This window comes from Rosa rugosa, chromosome 5 (genome assembly GCF_958449725.1).
Source record: "Rosa rugosa chromosome 5, drRosRugo1.1, whole genome shotgun sequence".
In the NCBI taxonomy this organism is placed as follows: domain Eukaryota; kingdom Viridiplantae; phylum Streptophyta; class Magnoliopsida; order Rosales; family Rosaceae; genus Rosa; species Rosa rugosa.
In genome coordinates, this window is record NC_084824.1 from 9,610,114 (window position 1) to 9,616,296 (window position 6,183).

Here is a 6,183-nt window from a genome sequence, read left to right on the forward strand (position 1 = left end):
TCCAAAACTGAATATCTTTTTTTTTTTTTTTTAATTATTTTTATATATATATCGAAAACACAAAACTAACAACCTAAAAATAGCAAAAAGGTTTCAATTTTCTTCCCCCCACACTTAAACCAAATATTGTCCTCAATGTTTGACAAATAATCACATGTAATGAAAAGATTTAAGTATAGAAAGAGAGATAAAAGAAAACAACAAAAACAAGTATAGTTAAGAAAAGTAGAGAATGCTCCCTCTTGTAGACCTCCCAATGCACACGACCTTTGGAGACGAACTAAAGACACAAACCTCAAGGCTAATTAAGCCTTGACTTCCTAACATAAGCTCCATGCCAAACATGCTCCAAAGGTACTCCAATAATGCTCAAAGACAATAGGAAACATCACTTGTCACAAACTGATTTCAGCTAAAACCTTGTAGCAGTCCTACTTCCGAGGCTTATAGCTCATCCATTCAGAATCAGAATCCAAAGATCCTACTTGGAGATGAAAGTTCATATTCAGGGATTTCCGTACATATGTGGCGCGAATTCTAAGTCCAAGGGATGTGAAAACTAGAGACCTGCAAAGTTAGCAAAAAAAAATACAGAAAACTGTCAGAATGCTGACAGAATGTCATTTGTCCATTCAAACCTGAATACCGGAAGCTACAGGGGTCACATTCAGAAACCCTTTGGTATGAATGAAGTAGACATCTGGGGCTTCAAATACATATAAGGCTTGTCTCATTTGGACCCCGGGAAGTATCCCCTGTTTTGCACTTTATGTGGCTCAGCTGCCCAGTTTTTTGGTTTTCTGCCCTGACCTTTCTGTACTCAACTGGAGACTGCAAACTCATTAGAACTCAGAATTTCTATCTGTCAACTCCATTGGAAAATAGACTCCTGGGGATTTTGATCCATGTATGGCACGTCTTCTGGTTCTAAGTGAGCTGTGAACCCTAGCCGTTCAAAATGAACCGATCCGCGAGCCAGAAAAACTGTTTCGGTCAACAATGATCTTCTTCTATCTTTCCTCAACTATATGACCTGCACACACACTAAAAACATAAAAAGGAACCAGAAAAGAAGCAAAGAAATTGAAAAGAAGATTCAGGTAAACTATAACACCCTTTTAACATAAAAGTTTCCTATGCCGTTGCCATCTCCTCATCCATTCATTGGATTGCCTCCCAATTAGTGCTTGGTTTCATGTCATACAAGCGCACTTTCATTTCCAAATGGGAAATTCGTCCAAACAGTGTCTGAACTTTTCCAGACTTTTAATTTTCATACCTATACTTTGAAAAATGTCATAATGGTACCTGAAGTTTTGGCCTCGACCCAATTTCCATATCTGGCAATAGTAAAAACGTTAACTCTGTTAACTTTTAAAGGGTATTTTCGTCATTTTACTATTCATCCGCCTATCTTATCTGAAACCATCCTCTTCTTCTCCTCCACCGAAACCATCTCCATCTTCTTCTTTCTTTTCTCCCTTCTCCTTCCTTCTGGTCTGCAACGATGGATGGTTTGCAGGGAGGCGAGGTCGGGCGAGCGTGGATGCTGTCAGGCGGGGAGGCGTGCGCGGGGCCGCGGAGGCCTGGGGTTGAGCGCTGGACAAGGCTGAGGACCGTGTGGGCTGGCGGGGACTGGGGATGAGTGGGCTGCTACGTCGTCGCCGATCTGGGTGCTGCGACGGTGGGGAGCTGACGAATCCGATCTGGGTGCTGCGACGGTGGAGAGCGCCGGCGAGCAGTGGTCTTCTCGGGTCGTGCGAGGCTAGGCGAGGTGGGCAGCCGGCCGTGCTCGGCTAGGCGAGAGTTGGGCCATGCGTACAGGTGCAGTAGCGCCGTTGCAGGTGAGGAGGCGGGGTGTGCAAGGCGCGGGTTGCCGGACGCGAGTCTACTGCAGGCAGGGAGGGTGGCAGGCCAGTCTGGGGAAGCCGAGGTGAGGGCAGACTACCTTGACTTGTGTTGATAATCTAATAGCCAATCTGTTTGATACTATTGCTTTCACGTGGTTGAACTCATTATAACCTTATATCTTCTTCTTCTTGTATCCATCAGAGAAACAGAGAGATGGAGCCTCCACCAGCACTGGCCAATAAGGCCATAGAGACTTCAACCACCTACCAAGAAGATGAACAGGACAAAGTTATCAACGCCTTGTATTCGATTATCGATTAATTTATTCTTTATTTTCTTCTTTCTTTGATGATGAACTTACTGTATCATATTGCTTGGGGTTTTGCTTCGGGCTTCGGGTTTCTTTCTTTTAAGACTTGGGGAACCCAGAATCATGGTGAGAAAAATCTGGCTTCGAGTTTTGGTGATTCAGAAGAGGGAAGAACAGAGGATGTCAGAGGAGGGATTTGAATCTTTAGCTGTGAACCAAAAATAACCATTCAAGTTTGGGGTTTTGATGGTTTTGGATCACAGCCATCATCGTCAATTAGAGCATCAATAATGAATAGGCCAATGCCTTTGGAATCCAATTTGTCCCAGTGGCGTTTGGTTTCGCGTTCTGGGGTTTTGGGTGTGTTTGATTTTGACCATAATGGGTTTCTTAGGCAAAGAATGGCTTAGTTTCCCGAATGGAAGTCCGAGTCATAGGAGGAGGCAGAGAGTGGAGAAGAAAGATGAAGCGGGTCTAGGAGAAGACAGAGAGTTATTGGCCGCCATTAGAGATGCTCAAGGACTAAACAAATCGTCTGCAAAATCAAGATAGAAACTACAAATCGACAAAAAAATTGAGAACCTTGGAACTCATAGAGAAAAACAAGGACTTTCAAAACAAGAATTGTTACTCAGCTCTAGCACAATCAAAAATCCTCATTGAAAATTCCCAGAAACCAGAAATTGCATAAAGGAAGTTTGTATTTTTGTTCTTTCTTTTGTTGGGCAGGCTTTAATTTTCTCTTCACCTTTCTTGCTTTTGTTTTTACCCTCCACTATTAACTCAGCAAAATTGGTTCATATTAGAGAAACGATGATTCAGGGTTTGGGAGCAAAAAAACAAGATGAGTCACGATGAAGGTGAAGGATCTGGAGTGTGACTGCAGAGGATTGCTTCCCATTCTGACTCTCTGCTTGGTATGGTGTAGGTATAAAGAACTCCAAAAAAAAAAAAAAATTGTTTCTGAAGTACCACTTTTACCCCTGAAAATTCAACGGTGTTAACGTTTTTACTGTTCCTAGGTATGAATATTGGATAGGGTTTAAATCATCAGGTACCATTATGACATTTTTCAAAGTATAGGTATGAAAATTAATAGTCTGGAAAAGTTCAGACACTGTTTGGACGATTTTCCCTTTCCAAATTCATTGAACTTCTCATGTTCAGTAATCAGTGACCTATTCAATGACCTGATCGGTGACCTGATCGGCTTCACCACTGAAACCAAAATCATTTACACGGTTTTTGTCCACGGGATAGACCCATCTCTGGTATATGTATATCAGAAATATGATATCATCACGGAACACACAAAAAAAGCGATGCAACATTGACATTTTTATGACAAATGCAACTTATGTAGCGGAAGCTATGTAGAAGGAGGATCACCAGTAGATGTTTCGCAATAGACACCAGCCCAAGTATCAATACTCCCCCTAGGTGTGATCATGTGATGAGAGATGCAAGGATGAAATGCAAACACACAATGAGTGGGTTGTATCCAAATGCTAAGAACAGATGTAATTCGCATACCTTTTCCAACAAGAGCAATACCACTTAATCATAAACAAGAGTGCAACAAAATAAGTTCACACGAGTGAATTGATTCCGACAATCACAAGGTAAGATAGAGGGTGATCGAGTATTCTATACCTCTTGTTGTGAAGAGTGAACATATCTCAAGATGGGGTGTGTAATATTTGTGGAAACCTGAAAAGCAAGCCTCACATACGAAACAAATTTAAGCACGTAAACTATATTCCCCCTTATAACACCGTGTGGGCATGATTTTGAATTTTTCTTTTGGCCTTTCACACAAAGTAACATTTTTGCTCAAGAAGACTACGACCCATGTAACGAGTATTAAGCTAGCAGCTCCCAAGTCAGATGACTTTAGGGTACTAGATGTAACAAGGACATCCCAAAGAGCACATCTACTCGAGTCAATAGTCTCATAATCCACCGGGGTGACCAAACCATTCCCGTTTCTTCCCAATCCTCATATCGTTCGTCACGACCGAGGGCTGTTTACTTTGGCAATAGTCTGGCCATGCTCCATAAAACATTTTTTTTTTTTTTTTTTCAAGGAGCAGCAAAAATAAGGAAATATTCCGTACAAGAGTATTGAGAACAGGCCAACCAACAAATATGACTTACCACCACTTACAGTATGTGTGCATGTGAGGATTCAAGGTGATAGAGAATATGTTGTTCAAGCTCACAATTACAGAGTGATGCAGGAACAAATTCAAAACATGATAAGCAGCTCATTGCACACAGATTTAAGAAAAGGAGTAGAGCCCTCGTCAATCTAAGTTCAAATTAATCTGTTAGACACTTAGGGATACAAATCACAATCTTGAATTTCCAGAAACTGATCCTAACAATGCAGAAACGGAAATAATAATGCACCTATACTATCATGAAGACATACAACATGAATGCATGCAAAATGGATCAAGCGAAGTGAGAGTATCAATACTTAGAGCATCCACCAACGGTGCTTCTAAGTGATTCAAATTGAGTTTTGTCTAAAGGCCTAGTAAACGAATTAGACAATTTGTGTTCAGTAGGAACGAAAGCAAGCTCAAGCATATTATCAAGATTATTCATATGAGCAGAAAAACAATTATTTGAACCCTTTTTAATCCAGATTTGCTTCTGCTTCAAATTCTGCTCTTTGGGGATTGCAATCCTGCTAATCAACTTCAGATGCTCTTTCAGCTCTGCTTGCAGCGATGCAGTTGAGCCTATTTTTGATGCTTTCCTCTGATTTTGAGTGACCCTGGGCTGACGCACAGAGATGTGACTGTCAGAACTTACCTGAGTTCTCCTTTGATGAGGTGGAGGTGCTGAATCAAATTTAGGCTTTTGAGGAAGAGTTGGGGGATGAGTTTCTTGGTCATTTGATGAGCTTGAGTGCACACTTGAGCTCACACCTTTCACAAAGTTAGAACGATTGATTTTTGCACCTTTATGCCGCAACCTTTTCTTGTTGGTGTGTGGTTTTCCAATTCCAATCATTTTGGAAACCAAATCTGACCCTATTGAGAATTTGTTGAACTTTTCTTGAGACTCTTCAAGCTTAACCTGCAAACTCTCAATTTTAGAGGTTAGTGAGATATTCAGATTTGATTGGGCTTTAACTTCAACTTGAAGGGTTTTAATCCTGTCAATCAACTCAATACGCTCCACCTCCCAATTTTGGGAATTCATCTTATCCTGCAAAATATCAATTTTGTCAGTGTAAGCAAAGCGTTCACCTTCCCATTTTTCTTTGCATGATTCAAGATTTAACTCGGCCTTGATCTTTGCTTTTCTGATTTGCTCAATCTGGTTCTCAAGTTTAAGATTTCTTTTGAACATCACTCTTGAAGCTTTATACAGTTCCCTGCACTTATCATTAGTCTCATCATCTGATACATCAAAAATCTTACCTTTACTGTTGGAATCGTCAGATGCCTCATGATAAGGTGAGGAGATGAAAGCAATATTCTCTTCTTCATTCTCAGTTTGAGAATTTTCCTCACTGTCGCTCCAAGTTGACTTAAGAGCCTTGTTATTTCGTGAGCTATATTTTCTATTTCCACAATCAGAAGAGATATGACCAATACCACCACATTCATAACATATAGATTTTTCAACAACGCTTTTTTCTTTATCAAAATTATTGACTTTTGGGTTTTTGTCAATACGTTTTTCAGATAATTGCCCCCTTTTTGATTCAGATATACTTTTTGAAGTACTACCATAAGAGTTTTTATTTTTCAGAAATTTTTTAAACTCTTTGGTTAGTAAGGCTAAATCCACAGAATCACTATCATCCACATCTTTCATTTTAACAGAAGAGACAGCAAAATTTTGTACCTTTTTCTTAGGCTTGAACCTCATCATGATCTTCCATTGCGAGTAATCTTCACCATCAAAATATGGGGGACAATTTATCGAACTAGCAGCTCTGTCACATTCATGTTCCATCATGTCCTCGGATCTACTAAAAAGCTTTAGAACCCGCTCTGATG